Source organism: Pipistrellus kuhlii, unplaced genomic scaffold (genome assembly GCF_014108245.1).
Source record: "Pipistrellus kuhlii isolate mPipKuh1 unplaced genomic scaffold, mPipKuh1.p scaffold_m20_p_15, whole genome shotgun sequence".
In the NCBI taxonomy this organism is placed as follows: domain Eukaryota; kingdom Metazoa; phylum Chordata; class Mammalia; order Chiroptera; family Vespertilionidae; genus Pipistrellus; species Pipistrellus kuhlii.
The window spans coordinates 42,417,875-42,435,218 of record NW_023425460.1 but is presented as its reverse complement, the minus strand read 5'-3'; the positions used below and the strand labels follow the sequence as shown (position 1 = coordinate 42,435,218).

The 17,344-nt window shown below is 53.0% G+C and overlaps 1 long non-coding RNA gene across 1 annotated transcript; it reads right to left on the bottom strand.

Moving 5' to 3' along the window:
* Positions 1-8,262: 8,262 nt before the first annotated feature.
* LOC118718993 lies at positions 8,263-16,898 on the bottom strand. Its single transcript, XR_004988013.2, has 3 exons — positions 16,556-16,898; positions 9,095-9,285; positions 8,263-8,362 (listed from the first exon to the last, which is right to left on the bottom strand). It is a non-coding gene; the product is annotated as an uncharacterized LOC118718993 (long non-coding RNA).
* Between the last annotated feature and the right edge of the window lie 446 nt (positions 16,899-17,344).

Genomic DNA, 17,344 nt, shown 5'->3' with positions numbered 1-17,344 from the left:
ACGTCTTAGCCATCTCGACGCTCTTTGCCGTGTTCAGTTGTGTGTTCTTTGGGCCCACTACAAGGAGCCAAGGGGATGTCTGAGTGTGTGGGGAGGGGCCATGTTCACTCCCACTAGGGCAGGGAGGCCGGTCTTGCCTCCTCCAGTGGGTGCTCAGGTCAACACTCCTCCTTCCAATTACCACCATCTTTACATCTTCTCCAGGTTTCTGCTGGGCCTTTTGTGGCCAGTTTTTCTGCCTTTCCTCCAGGCTGTGGGAATGGCGTTGGTAACCCCTGCCCGTGATGGATAGGATCGGGAAGTTGGAGGAGAAGGTCTGGGGAGCAGGGCCCTCTCCATAGACTCAACTCCAGAGTGTACTTCTTCAAGAACAGTGGCCCACGGTGCCCCAAAGTGGCTAATTCTCTGCTCCAGGCCCCTCAGAAAGTGAGCATCAGATTGTGTTCCCAAAGCAAAGCGGTTCTGAGAGCAGCGGCCCACGCTCGGAGCCGAATGTCTTCATCTCGTAACTAGCAGTTGTCCTGGTAACCTTCTCTGCTTTTAACTCCAAAACCAGGAAAAGTAAATGGGAACGAGCCACTTTGCATTAAATATGAGAAACAATTCTATTTTGACAGCTTAATTGCTTTTCCCCTCCCAGCCTAACTTTCTAAACAAGCTATTGCACACATCAAGTAGGCCAATTGTATTTTTAGATCCTTTTGCAATTAAGGAAAGTCTCCCTAAAAAAGAGATAAAGTAATTGGTGGACTGCATGTTTATTTCTTGAGGGAACTATATGAGGAATGAATGCTGAGCCATCGCATCCACAATAATTAGCTCTGAAACCAGGGAGGACAGATGGAGACTCCCCCTTGAAGCCACGATCCTATTCTTCACACTCTCCCTTCTGCTCCACGTTCTGACCCAATCACATGTCAAGAAATGCCCCGGCTGGCAGAGGTGGGTGGGCTGCTCATCCTGTGCTCTGGGCACCCCGAGGTGGCTTCAGAGACGGCCTCCTGCGAGTGGTCATCCAGGCTAAAGAGTGACCAGCCCATCTTGGGATGTGACTTCAGCATCTGAGAACTGAGAATGCATTTGGAGGATCGTATGCCGCTGTGAAAATGCCAAAAACTGATTCCACAGATTCAGTGGGGTGGGAGAGGGATATGTGATTAACTAAAAAAAAGGAAGGTGCCACATGGTACAATCTCAGTTGGTACCAACGAGACGTGCACATATTGAATACAGGCAGAAAGAATGTACCTCCAAACATTAACCCCTGATGGCAGCGAACATGGTGGGCTTTCCTTCTCTAGCCTTTTCCTTGTAATCAGCAAAAACTGGGTGTTCCACAAATCTTTTATTTTTAATTTCTTTATTGATTAAGGTGTTACATGTGTGTCCTTATTCCCCCATTACCCCTCCTATCCCCCCCCATGCCCTCACCCCCCTGTTGTTAGGCTTATGTGCATGCATACAAGTCCTTTGGTTGACCTCTTCCCCTTCCCCTCACCCTCCCCTACCTTCCCTCTGAAGTTTGATGGTCTGACAGATACTTCTCTGTCTCTGGATCTATTTTTGTTCATCAGTTTTGTTTATTATATTCCACAAATGAGTGAGATCATGTGATATTTATCTTTCTCTGGCTTATTTCCCTCAGTGTCCAACAGCACGCTGTTGCAAATGGTAATAACTCCTTTTTTACAGCAGTGTAGTATTCCATTGTGTAGATATACCACAGGTTTTTAATCCACTCATCAGCTGATGGGCACTTAGGCTGTTTCCAAATCTTAGCTATGGCAAAATGTGCTGCTATGAACATAGGGGTGCATCTATCCTTTCTGTTTCTAGTTTCTTGGTACAAATCTTTACAGGGTAGGGTTGCAGTACATGTGGGGGAAGCCAAGCTCGGAATGATGACCTGTACAACATCTATATTTGATGGTGCTTATTACAGACTGAATTGTGCCTCCCCAAATCCATATATTGAAGTCCTAACCCAAGTACCTCAGAAAATGGACCTACCTATAGACAGGGTCTTTAAAGGGGTGATCAAGTTAAAAGGAAGTCATTAAAACAGGCCCTAATCCATTCTCACTGGCGTCCTTGTTAGGTGAGGACCAGACACATGGAAAGAAGAGGATGTGAAGACACGGGGAGAAGATGGTCATCTGCAAGCCAAGGAGAGAGGCCTCGGGAGACAGGTGACCTTGGACCTCCGACCTCCAGAACTGTAAGAACACCCATGTCCTTGTGTAAGGGGCACTGTCCTGGGACTTTGCTGTGGCAGCCCAAGCAGACTGATACGCGCCACTCGTGACAAAGTTCACCGTGTCAGGGCAGTCTTATCAGCATGCGAGCCATGCCCGTGCACAGGGCCCCGTGCATAGGGCCCCGTGCTCAGAAGGGCCGTGCACTTGTCTCTGAGCTCTGTCATTTCTGTCTTCAAATTCTTAATTATTTTTGAATAACTAGCCCCACATTTTTATTTTCCAAATTATTTAGTCAGTCTTGGTTGTACCCATTCATCTGTGTATGCTTCTACTTTTCAAGGTAGACTAATTCCAGATGCAGTGGGATGTCTGGCACTTGTCCATTTGCTAAGCATTTACTGAGCACCTACTATGTGCCAGACACTTGGCTCCAAGACAGAGAAGATCTTGTCCTTAGGAGCTGAGCTGGAGAGGGAGAAAGGCGTGTAGATAAAGAGCTCAGTGCTCATACGTGGAGGAGGCAAAGGGTCATGGGAACATCCTCAGACCAGATGGCTTCGCACCAAACTCAGCCACATACTCTACCTATGCCCATTCTGGAGACAATGACATTGAGCCTGACCTGCCCAAGTTCAGCCACCTGGTCAGTGACAGGCTCAAACCCTGGCCTAATGTCTCCATGAGGCCACACCATTCCCAGAAGTGCTCTTTGTGGTTTCTGACAGAGCTAACACACAAACTGAGGGAACACTGAGCAGGTACCCGGTATATTCACATCTGAGGATCAGCAAGGCGGTGGGTACACTGTGAGGTCATGTTAGGGGCCCATGTCTTCAGCACGGGCTCTAGAATCACGGGAGGTGGCCAGGGCATGCGAGGACAGGGCCAAGTGTAGGACAGAGAGCCTGAAACCAGGGCAGAGATTCCTAAAGGGACATTAGAGTTAGCCTTGAATGAAATCATTTTAGGAGCAGTAGTGTCTGGGCTTGTTTCTGGGTACAGGAACTCCTTTGTGTGATAATGCCCACACTACCACCTCTTGAAGTGTCTACTAAATCACTGATTTCCCAATCTTGGCAATATCACTGATGTAAGAAAGTTCCACTCCCAAAAACTATAAAGACAAAATTAGGCCAAAGTCTGCATTATCAGCAACTACTAGTATAATGGGCTTAGGGTGCCAACCAATTGCAGAGTACAGATTTCTCTTATAACTTATCAGGCCCCCACATACCTGGCTTTCGATTTTCAGTTGACTCCTGAACTGCAGCCAATTGAACTGCATGGGTCAGTTGAAAAACACCCGCATGTAAGGGGACTCAAGCAGTTCAAACTCAGTTCAAGCCCGTGTTGTTCAAGGATCAACCGGAGATGGTTTATTTCCACCAAAAACAATGCCCTGTTTACCCCGACCCCCTCTTCCCCTGTCTGATGGATTTTGTTCAATATCTCAGCACGCCTTCCTTATTTGGCTCAGAGTTCTGCCACTTTTTTTTTTAATATGTTTTTATGGATTTCAGAGGGAGGAGGGAGAGGGAGAGAAAAACATCAATGATGGCAGAGAATCATTGATCGGCTGCCTCATGCATGGCCCCTACTGGGATCAAGGCTACAACCTCGATTGGGAATTGAACTGTGACCTCCTGGTTCATAGGTCAATGCTCAACCACTGGGCCATGGAGAGGTGCGGGGGTTTGGAGGCAGGGGCGGGGGGAGAGCAGAGTTCTGCCACTTTAGTAACTTAAGATACCCGTTACTTAAATATGGGTAAGAGATGGGTAAGATTAATCCTTTTCCAAACTCTCAAGCCAGTGAAACGTGGTCGTTTTTATTACAGCAGGACTGAGGAACCACTCGCTTTTCCCTGCACCAAGCAGCCTCGAATCCTCGCTTGCCCGGCCAGAGGCGCGGAGGGTTTTGGTGCCCCGCTGGCCAGTTCAGCACCGTTTCTTCTCATATATGATCCCCGTTCAGGCCTGTTAGCCCGAGTGCCCCACAGGCCGTGGAGAAGCGGCCCCGGACTCCATTATAACGCCTCTTAGCACTTCCTGCACATCCACGCTGTGCCGGTGGGGTACCTGGCTGTGTGCGAGGCGCCTGCAAATGGGATTCTAGACATCACATCACCTTGCCTGCCCCTCCCGCGGGCGAGGGAGAAGGCGGGTCTCGCTCAGCGACCAAGGTTTCCTTTGATGTTCTCAGGTCTGTATCTGCCCCCACCCCCTCATTTCTACTTCGATGGGTGAAACCAGTACTTTCCAGGGCAGGGCTGACACCTGGGGCTTCCCCGTGTGGGCAACTAGGGAAACCGAGTCAAGGTAACATAGGTCCCAGCATCTCTAGGCACAAGCAAGATTGGGTCACCTTCTTTCAGCTTTGATTTCTGGGTCCCGATGGTGATGAACGTGCATATGTGTGTGTGCGTGCGTGCATGTGTGTGTGTGTGTGTGTGTGTGTGTGTCTTCTTCCATCTCATGCCAAGAGAAGAACACGGCAGTCTAAAGAGAGGGTACACAGGTTCCAGGGAAGCTGGGGACATCAATTGATCAGGACATCTGGGCCAGGCAGGCAGCCGAACAGTTTATAAGAGAGAGACAGACACGGGCCTTGCCTGTCCAAGTTCAGCAGAGCTGACACCTCTGAGCTTCACTTGGTACCATTGGACCTCGCCCGGAACCCTTCCAACTGTCCGGGCAGGAGAGAAAGGCCCTCTGCTAATTACCCGGAGGCCAGCTTTCTGCCCCTTTGAAGTGCTCGCTTTGATGTGATCTAATTCCCGCTGCCAGGCCGGCTGTGCCCAGATTAAGCACATAATGAGCAATTATCAGCCGGGCTTGGGGAGAGAGGCCGAGGCAGCCGAGTGGAAGCGCTGCCTGCACCCAACACCGAGGACTCAGCCGCCCCAGGCTCCCGCTGGGGCTGGGTTCATTCCCAAACCCACTTCCCCTCCCAGCCCGGCCCTCCGGGGTTGGTTTTCCCATCCGTGAAATGGGCTTGGAGGACCTGGAGGCCACTCTGCTTCCGTGGCTGCTCACCTCCCTTCATTCCGGCCTCCCTCCCGACCCTCAAACGAAGCAGGTTCTCTCCCATTCCTGCTTTCTCACTCGTGTTCTTCCTTCCTCCTAACCATGTGCCCCCACTCCAGTTCCGAGGAACTCAGCTCCCCTCCTCAGAGAGGCCACCGCCTCCTGCCCAGCCCAAGCGGGGTCCCATCTCACCCCCACTGCACCTTTCCTCGTCCTTCCTGGCCTCGTCCCGGTCCCCCTCAGACAGTGATCTGTGGGAATATCTGATTCGTGCTCACATCAGCAGCCACAGGCAGACACCTCACAGGGGGCAGGTGCATGGGGCTCAGGCAGCAGGTGCTGGGGGATGATTTGGTGATGAATGAATGAATGAATGAATGAGCGTGACCACCAACGTTGCTGGGGCCCAGGTATCAGGTCTACCCTGAAACCCAGGATGTGCTTGCTGTCTGCTCAGAGGAGACCCCCCAAATCACATGAGCCTCAGCCCCCATTATAGCTTTTACTCCCAATCAACTCGGGTTGTGTTCCAGCAGGATTTTAACCATAGCCCAAGCCCCCCAAAATTCCCTTAAAACAAACACCCTCCCTCTCCCAAGAGGGGGGCAGCTTTAGACACTCACCCCCTTTGGGAAGGGTCACCATCACCTACGCCCCCTCCCCCAGGGAGCTGAGCCACCAGCGTGGCCCCCAAACCTGAGAGCACTGTCTCCTCGGGAGGCCGGGTGTGGGGGGGCGGCGAGCAGGGGGAGCAGGCAGGCAGTTCTCACCTCTCAGCATCTGACATGATTGCCTTTCTCTCCTCGCCCGTGAGTGCGGAGGTGTGCTGGGAGCCGGTGGCTTCAGGCTGGGCCTGGAGATGGAACAAGTCACACAGTTGTCGGGAGCAACTTAGCAGGTCCCTCCACACCCATCACAGCTGAGGCCTGGAGCCGTCCACGGTGTCAGCACCATTTACCCAGGCGACGGTGGCCTGGGGCGGGGGCTGCAAGGGGCAGCAAGCCGGCTGCCCGGCCAGAGACTAGGGCGGGACCCCGTGTTGCAGAGAGAAATGAGTGTCATAGCACCGATGAAAGGGAAGGGCAACCCTGGCTGGTTTGGCTCAGTGGGTAGAGCGTCAGTGGATAGAGCATCAGCCTGCGGACTGAAGGGTCCCAGGTTTGAATCCAGTCAAGGGCACATGCCCAGGTTATGGGCTCGATCCCCAAAAGGGGGTGTGCAGGAGGCAGCCGATCATTGATTCTCTTTCATTGATGTTTCTATTTCTCCCTCTCCGAAACCAGTAACAATATATTGAAAAAGGGGGGCAGAGCAAGCCCTGCCAGCCTCAGGCAGCTTCAAGGAAGGGCTGTCCTGGAGGATCCCCACCCATGGCCCCAGATGCCGGGAAAGGGCCCCGGGCCTCCCATACAGCCCACGGGGGTGTCTTTTCTCCACGCCCATGGTCCCGGGGACAGCCTGGCCCCCAGGAGGCTCGGGATTGCTTCATCCAGTGGCAAAACAGGGAGAAAGGCTGTGTTTGGGGTCAGACAGGTCAAGGCTCAAATTCAAACTTGGTCATTTGATGATCAAATGGCCTTGAACAAGTGCTTAATCTCTCTGAGCTTGAACTATCTCTGGGTTCCTTGTGGACTGAATACCTTATGAAGTTCTCAGGATAGTCATAGGTAAGGGAGTTACCCATGGCACAGGTTACCATGGCACACACGCCAGCACCCTCCTCCATGGAGGAGGAATATGCACCCCCCCCCCCCGGGGCAGAAACCCTCCCCCTCTCTCTATCCATCTCTCCCCACTGTTGCCTATCACCTTCCTACATTCCGGAACCCACTAGAATTCGTCTGAAAATTCACTTTCCCTGCACATCCTCTCTGCTTACTTCTTGGGTAGAAACTTACCGCCAGTGATGAGATAAGAGCAGAGGACAGGGCCTGAGTTTGGAAACATGCTTCGGAGTTGGCCGTGGTTTTCCGTGCAGCCTTGCTTGACAGACAGGGAGTTTTGTTGGGATGAAAAACACAAAGCAGGTGGATGTAAGTCAGTCAATGGCCTCGCAGCCCCGCCTGCGTCTGGCCCTGACAGCAGCACGCAAACAGCCCTTGGAAATGCTGGTGTGAAGGTGGGTAAAGTGGATTTTCTTTTTCCAAAAAGGAGGAAGTTCTACAGTGATGATCAATCCTCTAGATTCCATAGAGAAACCTGGCCATTCAAGCTGTTATATTGCCACGGGTTTCTTATTTATACCTGCCTCTTTAAGGAGGATTCGGCATGAGTTACTCTCACATATAGAGTGTTTGAATATATATATATATCATCTCCTGTTCACAACAGGATAAAATAAATAGAGGAAGAAACCACGATGAAGGGGTAATAGATGTGCTAAAAATAAATTCATCCAAAAATTCGGCCATAAAATGTGGAGCAGCTGTTCCCATGGGGCAATTCTGATATTAAAATACCCAGAGATGGAGGGGTGGATTTTATTTACACTCATGCAAAGATATTCTTTTCTTAGCCCCCAAACCCCTTGCCCAGAGCCTCCTGGAGGCACTTGGGACCCTATGCCACTAACCCCCGGCGTGGTGGTGTCTCGCCACGCTCTTGCCTCGCGTCACTGTTTCACAGTGACCTTCTCTCCGGGCCCGAAATCTGCCGTTAGAGCCACAGGCCTCAGGCCTGTCTCACCGGGGGTTCCCTAGCCCAGGTGTCCCGCAGCTCCCGGGTCTGGGGTAGCCATCGGCCTGTGAGGAAGGCCGGGCTGAGCATCGTTGGGAGAGATATTTGCTCAAAGAAATGCGATTGTCGAGCCGAAACCGGTTTGGCTCAGTGGATAGAGCTTCAGCCTGCGGACTAAAAAGTCCCGGGTTCGATTCCGGTCAAGGGCATGTGCCTTGGTTGCAGGCACATCCCCAGTAGGGAGTGTACAAGAGGCAGCTGATGTTTCTCTCATCCATGTTTCTAACTCTCCATCCCTCTCTCTTCCTCTCTGTAAAAAATCAATAAAAATATATTAAAAAAGAAATGCAGGTATCGAGTTGTCCCTCATTCTGCATGTACTTACCACCCTGAACGCTTCCATCCGCATCAGGGACCTGCCCTGTGCTTCCGCTGGACGTCAGGCAGACAGGACGTCACGATCTGCAGAGACACTAGCACATGCCATGGACCAGCCACATGGAGCCTTTTTCTCCCTCTCATCCCTACAGATTCTTAACACAAGTTCATCACAAGGGACAAGAGGGAACGAAGTTGTACGGTCTTGGCGCTTCCTAACCAATCCAGGCCCACCCATCTCCCCTCCCTTCGGTGGTACGGTTAGCAGCCCCGAGGGTGCAGCCCACCCTGGCGCTCACCAACTCCATGAACTTGGGCAAACCTTAGCCTCCCTGCGCCTAGACTTTCTCGCCTATAAAATGAAGTCATAACAAATATCCATATAATCGAGTTATTGTGAGGATTAAATGAGAGAATGCATATAAAGCATCGAGCCATTGCTTGCACTCAATAAAAGTCAGCTGCCACAATTTACATTATGAATCTCCTGGCGATGATGACAATGCTTTCCAGCAGTGGTTCCTACCCGGGCACCATTGTGCCTCCCTGGGGACATGGGCAATGTCTGGAGAGACGGTTTGGGTTACCCGAACTCGGGGGTTGTGGGGGGTGCCACTGGCACCGAGTGGGTGGAGGCCCGGATGCTGCTAACCTTCCCACAATGCACAGCGCAGGCCCCAGAACAACACATCAGCAAGGCAAAGGGTGAGAAACCCTAGTTTAAGGCACAGCAATGCCTTGTTCGGAATTTTTAGGCATTCTATTACATCATCTGGACAAACCACAATTTTTTTTTTTTTTAAAGGAGGGAAATACCTTTGTCCATTGGGAAAGTGTCTGCATAACCTGGCACGGTCTGCTCCAGCCTCAGCGCTGCCATCTGTAAAGTGGCTGCGTCCACTCAATTTCTGTGTCCTTCTGGCTCTGACCCTCTCTGCGATGCTGGCTTTCAACAATTCCCCTTTGTGCACGGAGGAAGAGGGGCTGGGCGGAACCGCGGCTGCATTCTGGATAAATAAGAGCACAATTGAATTCCTTTGGGGAATAAATCATCTTTTCATATAAAATCTTCTGAAGACCGTTCGGTGAAGAGTAATAGATCTGCCAGTCCAACACCTGCAGGGTGGGCAATAATTTACGTGGCCCCCTGACTCGGAGGCAGGTCCTGTTCTTGATAAATGGCCCAATTAAGCATCTGTTAATCACAGCATTATCTCATCGGAAGGTGGAATACCTACTTCTCTCAAGCAGTTTCTCAGCGAGATAACATCACAAATTCCCAGAGAGGCGAAGGGCATTTAACAGCACCAGGGGGCGAGGGGGGGTGGGGGGGAAGCCATGCCCCGCTCTGGGGCTTCAACCCTAGAGGTTGCTGGGAATATCCTCTGCACCCCATCCCGGCCCCTCCCCCATCAACCTTCCTATAACCTCGGCTCCTGAACTCTCCTGTTCGTCTGAGGCCTTGATAATAAAGCAACATCTGCAAAAACCTACAAGAACGTTACTGCAGTTAATTGAGTAATTGAAGCAAGATGCAGGGAGAGGTGATCTATGGGCCTGGGTTGAGGGCCGAGAAGGGAGACAACGGATTTATGGCAAAGGCCGTGGGCGGCCTCGGGTCCGGGCCCTGGTTCACGGGAAGTTTGAGGTCATGTGGGATTAAAATATCTTCAGAAACAAATGGCATAATTTGACTGAAATAGCGGGGAACGCTGTGCCAGCTTATGCCAGGAGGCTGGGTGTGATTTATTTAACCTGCTCCCAACACATTTTTTCGATATCGGCCCCATGCGTCTAAATGTATAGATGATGGAGCAAATGGAGATCCCTTGTTCGTGTCTGTCCGTCCGTCTGTCTCATCCTGATGGTTGCATGAAGCCTGGCTTTTGGAGTTCAAGAAAAGGAACATTAGGCCTTCAAAGGCCCGGAGCCCCGGAACCTTCCCCGGTGGTGGGCCGGGCCAGAGATATTTACAATCTAGTGGCTATGTTTGCTCCAGAGAGGCTTGTTAGAGCAATAAGCAACGGGTGGTAATATCTTCTCGTAGTAATCTGAATAAGCCCGTAAATCTTTACGTGCAAGCGTAATTCGCCACCTTGAAGTCATCGGGCGTGATGCAATCTATGCGTTGGCTTTGCAGATGCCAGATGCACACATGACAGAGACATAAAGCCGCCTGGCATCGGGGCTGCCCCGGGCCTCGCCCGAGCCCACGCCCCCTCGCCTGCCAGAGGACCGACCGGCGTTGGGGAAGGTTATTGCTCCTTTTGTAGTTTCTCCGCTGCTTTATTAAATCCCCGATCCCTTGCAAAACTGTACAATTTTAATAACTCAAATCCGCGCGGATCATAAAGCTGTCTAAATATACCTCGCACCCCGGGTATCAGACGGATCCGCGGGTGATGATGTCACTGGACCTGATTAACCGGAACAGGTCACCGACAAGATTTTATTACGAGTGTCATTTAGATTTCTGACAGCTTTACAAGGCCTAATGGCTTTTTATTAAATACATTGTGTTCGGGGAACACTGACAGTCGGGGATGCCTTGTAAAGACAATGCCCTGGAATGTCCTTAGAAGCCGCCTGAGAGAAAGCAGAAGGAGCAGGGGACGTCCCTCCCTGTCCTCGGCCCCGGGAGGCCCGGAAGTCATGGCCTCCTGCCGCCAAAGACAAATGACCCCCGGGCACTGCCCCCACCGGCTCTCCCCGCCCGGCAGGCCCGCCCCGGGTCAGCCCAGCTGTGTTCTCTGGCGCACCCTCCAGAGAATTAAATCCCTTGGCCCAGAGGGTCAGTCCCTCCGGCCCGCCCCCCCAAAAAACCAGGCCTTCTCCCAGAAGTCAGTGAGGCTGGCCTCTCTGAAATTCGTGTTCTCTGTGGGTGGACTGGCCAGGCTGTGTTTGCTTCTGCCCAGGGTTCATTGGACCCACTTGGGGAGAGACGGGAGGAAGGATGGACGGACATGCCACAGCCCCCATGGCCGTCCCAGGTGCTTGGGGCCCTGGGGAGATGACTAACCCCATCACGCCACCACCTAGCGGGCAGGTGTCTTTACTTGCTTTTAACAAGGGAGGAAATGCAGGTCCAGAAGGATTTGGCCAAAAAGTGGAAGGGCGAAAGGGGCCGACTTTGGATGAGTGCGGGTTATTTCTCACGCCTCTCTCTTTGAAGGCCAGGCTGGTCCCCGGATGTACAGATGAGGACCTCTCACTCAGCCCAGACCAGGGCACAGCCGCCCTTCCTGGGTGTCCTTTCTGCCTGGGTTCTATCTGAAGTGCTTTCCCTGCATCGTCTCCTTGAATTCTGACAGCAGCCCCATAGGGTCGCATACTGTTCGTATTACCCCCACCTCACAGGGGGAGCATGATGCTCAAGTCCATGCAAACAGCCAGAGGCGGAGGCAGGATTCGAACCCAGGGAGGCTGTGCTCTGAATGCCCTGAGCTCTGACACTCCAAGCCTTCCCTGCTCACCAAGGATCAGAAAAGCATGCAAATCCCCAACATCTCTGGCTTATGTACAGCCTCCAAATCCTTGTGCATGCATCTTCTCGCGAGATTTTTCACAGCTGCATTTGCAAGGCAGCCAGACAAGGAGTCACGACCTCCATCTCCCAGATTGGGCAGCGGAGGCAGACAATTTTCTCCCATCCCCGTGGTCCCCCAGCCGGCGGGCCTGGCTGGGCTCCTGGGGTCTCTCCCGGTAATTTGCTCACCGTTTCTGATCTCTGGGGCTTGGGAGTCTAATCTTACGTGAGGGTTTAGTTTCCCAAACTCCACCTGTGCATGGACTCGTTTTAAAGGAAAAAATAATTCGCAGGTTATGGAGACTTTATCTTGGACCCCGCTGTGGGCCGAAGCAACACGGAAGGCTTCCTCGACAACAAAGCAGGTTGTTATTGCAACAGAGATGTGCTTAGACGTTAAATAATTATTTTTATATTCTTAAAATAATATAAGATTTTTTTTTAAAGGTTGTTTGGAATTTAATGGCTTTCCAAGACTACATCTGTGGGCTGCAGGTGGAGAGTCACTGAATTAGGGAGAGCTGCGATGCGGGGTCATCTGAGAAAGGCCAGAGCAGCTGGAGGGATGGCCACGCCACCCTGTCTCATCCATCATGTCCCCTGTCCGCCTCAGGGAACGGACACCTGGCTCAGGCCCCTGTGCCCACCCCCAGTGTTTGGGTGGCAACCTGGAGCTCCTTCCCAAGGCACTAAACCTGCCCCCTGGCCCGGCAAGCCAGCACCTGCCCCGCTCTCATTGGGGGCGGGTAGAGTCTTCCTGTGTGCTTCCTTGTTCCCCCAGAATGAGTGCCACCTGTGGGCCAAAATCTCGGGGGCAGGAGGTTCAACTTCCACCCAGGACATTTGGGAAATACCAATAGCTCGTGTCCTGGAGTTAGAAAGGAGGCACTGCTTCTATGAAGAACAGGATTCCCTAAAGGGATGGCAACTTGCTCCCCCACACATTTGATACATTTCCTAAAGTGGCTCCACCAGCCCAGACCCCCTCTTTCGTGTTAGGCTGCCCCAGCCACGTGGAGAAGGCACCCCTTGACCTGAATCAGAAATAAGTGAGTCCTAGGCTCCCCTGCCGACCATCACATTGGACCTGTGAGCCCCGTGTTCTGCCCAACAAACTCTGGATCCTCTTAGGCATCCCAGAGGGTACCAGGAGGGTGAGTGAGATAACCAAAGTGCCCACCCAGGGGCCCAGCACAGAATATAGGCCAGATGCTCCCATTTCACCCCTGAAACTCACGGTGAAATCAGAGGGAGTCCACTCCATTCCTGGCCACCCCCAGGGCAAAGCAGTCCGTTTGGACAATGCATCATCAATAAGGATGCTAAGTACCCTAGCCGGTTTGGCTCAGTGGATAGAGCATCGGCCTGTGGACTGTAGAGGTCCTGGGTTCAATTCCAGTTGAGGGTACATACCTCGGTTGCAGGCTCAATCCTTAGCCCGGGTTAGGGTGGATGTGGGAGGCAACTAATCAATGTGTCTCTTTCTCACATCGATGTTTCTCTGTGTGTGTCTCCCTCTCCCTTTCACTCTCTGAAAAATCAATGGAAAAATATACTCGGATGAGGATTAACAAAAAAAGAAAGAAAAGATGCTAAGTGTCAAATTGTTGGAGATGGTGGGTGTCAGAATTGCCATGAAATCATAAGCGATCCTTTCCCTCCATTTCTCTCAGCCTTTGTCTCAGGTCAACATTTACCTGCCTGTAGTCCCCACAACCCAAGGACTCCAGGTAGAGCCCCCAGTGGCTTAACGCCATATCTACACGGTTAACTCCTAGTGTCTCTGACTCATGGCCCTCCCGCTTACCTTGCCGCTGGCTGCATGGGGTGCGGTTAGAGTGCGGGCCAGGCCTGGACCTCTCCTCTCTGCTCCCCGCTCTCTGTCACCAATTGCCTCCAGCACCTTGGAAAGGGTCACGTGGATTCACCTGAGCAGCACACAATGAGGGGAGGATGGGCGGAAATCAGGAGCATGCTATCCACCTGCCTTGGACCCTGCCTTCCTGCCAGCCGCCCGGTGAAGGGAGAGGCAGAAGATTCGGAAAGCCGGACATTGCCCACGGACAGCACCTACCTGCTCGGGGAACCTGCCTCTCCCAGGAACCCTCATGCCTGCTCATGTCACTGAACGACAACAGGGCCGCACAATATCGCAGCCCCCATCCCAGGCCCCCCACAGTCCTGAAGGCGTGTCTTAGCAATGGCTGCACTCACCTGTCATGCTTCCCCAGATCTCGACTCTTCCATGGATCAGCCGTGTGACCCTGCATCTATGATTTACTCTCTCTGAACCAGCCTCAATGTTCCCATCAGTGAGAATGGGCATAAGGATGCCTACTTCTCAACGAGCGAGTAGGGGAAGGCCCTCACCAGAGCCAGTGCACAGCCAATGTTCAATTAATTTAAAAAACAATTATTGCTACCCGTGTTTCCCCAAAAATAAGACCTAGTGCATGGAAAGCTAAGACATCCCCTGAAAATAAGACCTAGCGCAACTTTGGGAGAAAGAATTAATATAAGACACTGTCTTATTTTCGGAGAATCAGGGTAGAGGATGTTCACATCGCACGCCTTTTCGGAAAGGAAGGACTGAGCATCTCATGGGGCATAAGGAGTACCTCTGCCTACCTCACCAGGCCTCATGAAGGGAAAAAAATAGTCCCCACCACTCAGGCCAAGACATCTTGATGGTTGACTGAGGTGCCTGCCACCCACAGCTCCCACCATAGCTACCTGTGCTGAGCCAGGCTGCTCTGGGCCAGCTCTCACCTGCTCTGTGTCTAGAATCCGAGGAAAGTTCTTTCTCCATTGTCAGTCTCCAAAGGCAGCCAGCTCTATCAGTGTAAGTCTTAACAGACTTGAAAAAGGAGCACCTCATCTGTCCTCCCAGACCGCTCCTCCCTGTGACTGTCTATACGGCCCCGGGAGTTCCCACCTCTAAGTCAGGGCTCAGGGGTTCAGACAAATGTGGGGAAGACCCTACCTACAGCAGGTCTGGTGGGGGTGGGATGGGGTGGGGGTGGGGTGGGGGTTCATGTCCCAGAGCCAGGTCTCCTGGCAGGATCTCTCCCCTCTCCCTGGCTACACATCTGTCCAGGCTTGGCTCTGCTTAACCCAACACACCCTCTTACTGCTCCCCCCCCCCCCCTGTTAATGAAGTCACCCCCTTTAGACCTGCCTAGCTGTCCTGCTTCTCTTCCTGCTCCTCCCGGATCCTCTCCACACCTGGCCCTGAGTCTAGACACCAACCAATGGCGCCCGCTCTCCACAGGTGACATTCCAAACTCCTCCCCAGGTTTAGCAGATTCTTCCGAACTTCCCTTTGCTTTTCTGCCCATCACCCAGCCAGCTCCTACTCCAGCGGCAGGCCTCAGGTGCCACCTCTTCTGGGAAGGCTTCCCTGATGCTCCTCCTCAGAGCTCCCACAGCTGCCTGTTCTTTCCCGCCCAAGCACGTGGGCTCCGATTGCCCGTTCCCCTGCCTCCCCGACTGGCTGGAGTAGCTGACTCCTCTCTGGCTCCCAGTGCCCACCTGGATGGCGAAAACCACGCAGAACCCACGAGTGCCTAGTGACTCTTTCTGGAAACTACCCGGAGTCTCTCAGATTGGGACACGCAGCTCAGAGCTCGCCTGCTCGAGGCACCGAGGCACCAGGAGATTTCAGAACCCCGGGCCTGTGGCCTTGCGGGGTCTGCCTTGCAGAGGTCTGCCTGCGAGGCCTGTGGTTTTACTGCTCATGGAAATGAGGCTGGCAGATCAAAGGCACGGCTCCGCTGCCGGCCCAGATTGCCAACAGCCAGCACTATCCAAATTTCGCTTGAATTGGTAATTCGAAATTAAGTGGGTTAATGATTGACATCGATTTGTAAAACCTGGCCCACCACCTTGCCTCCTGCAAACAGGGGCTGGCTGGGAGCTTTCAAACGGGAGTTCATTTAGCCCTGGCCATGCCCCGCCCCCCATCCCAACTTTAAAGGGCCCCTGTTCTCAAAAACTCCCCGCCATGCCATTCCTGCAAAAAGGCTTAGCACCTGAGATCCCCTTTCAGAAATAAAAACTCACAAATTCGAGCCACGGGGGAAAGCCTGGTGTGACTTTGCACCTGTAGCACATGAGTCACTTGATTAAGAAAATGCTCAAACTCCAGTGTGCGATTTCTCTCTGTGTGGGGTACAGGAGAGTGGGGGGCGGGGGAGGCCGAGGAGGGGGAGAAATACCTTCAGCTGCACCAGCTTTCAAATCCTAACCAGGGCCTAGCCCTAGCCTAGCCAGTTTAGGCTCAGTGGATAGAGCATCGGCCTGCAGACCAAATGGTGCAATTCCAGTCAAGGGCACACCCGTAGCTGGTTGCAGGCTCCTCCCTGGCCCAGGCCCTGGTCTGAGCTCATGCAGGAGGCAACCAATCGATGTGTTTCTCTCACATCGATGTTTCTTTCCTTCTCTCTTCCACTCTCCCTAAAGATCAATGGAAAAATATCCTCGGGTGAGGACTAATAAACAAATCAGAAAAATCCTAATCGGGGTCTAAGTCAAGCATGTCAAACTCGAGGCCCGTGGGCCTCATGCCTCGTTTATTTGGCCCGTGTTAGCCTTTGAGTTTGACATGCTTGGTCTAAGTATGTGGGGCCATCCCCATTTTGGAAAGGGACTTTTCCCATTGCTGCTTTATTGTATGACCCGTCTGTCTACGTGAACAGCTGTTGGAGGACTTCAAAGCGACCTAGCATGGGGCAGGCGGGCTGTCTCCTCACCTATGTTTGGAAGCTGGAGAGGACAGGGGCTTCCTGAGGAGGGCGGGGTCCCCCTGTATCACATGGGGGACACCCAGCCAGGAGCAATCCTCTTACAAAGCCTCCGGTGAACTTGGACTTGGAAATGCTCTGACGACGCACAGAGAATCCGTGGGAGGAACACATCCTTCGTGAAGGCCCTGAGCCCCGCTGGGCACCTACTGGGCCTCTGCAGAGACCTCCAGTCCAGATGAGGCCCACCTGCCGGGGCCAGTCCATCCACACCTCCTGGCATGCGGGCAGCCCGATTCCGAGAAGGCTGACCTGGCTAAGGATGGCTCCTGAGGGAGGACAAGGGCAGCCCCGGTTTCATCTATAAATTGGGACATTCGTTGCTTTCCATCAGGAACGGGGAGGAGCCAATGAGATCATCGACTTAGAGCAGGTGGCCCGGTGCCCAGCACCTCGCCCTCCCCGCTCTCCTGAGAGGCGGGCACATTGGTTCCTAGTGATTGTGACTCACATGGCCACTCAGGGTCACTCCGGGAACTCGTTTTCCTGCTGTTTGTTTGTCTCGGCCTTTCTGGAACAGAGGCCGGGGAGCCGGGAAGAGAGAGGGACGGAGGCTGCTCTGTCACGTGGGATCTCAGGGAAGGGGCGACAGGAGGATGGAGGACAGGAGCGCGGGTTGGGACAGCTCCCTTCCCAGAGCTCGGCCCCCTGGCCAGCTCCTGCCTCGGGTGGGATGGAGGGCGAGGGAGGGCCAGGGGGCCGAGGAAGGCCGGAGCAGGGAAGGCCACCTCCAGCTTC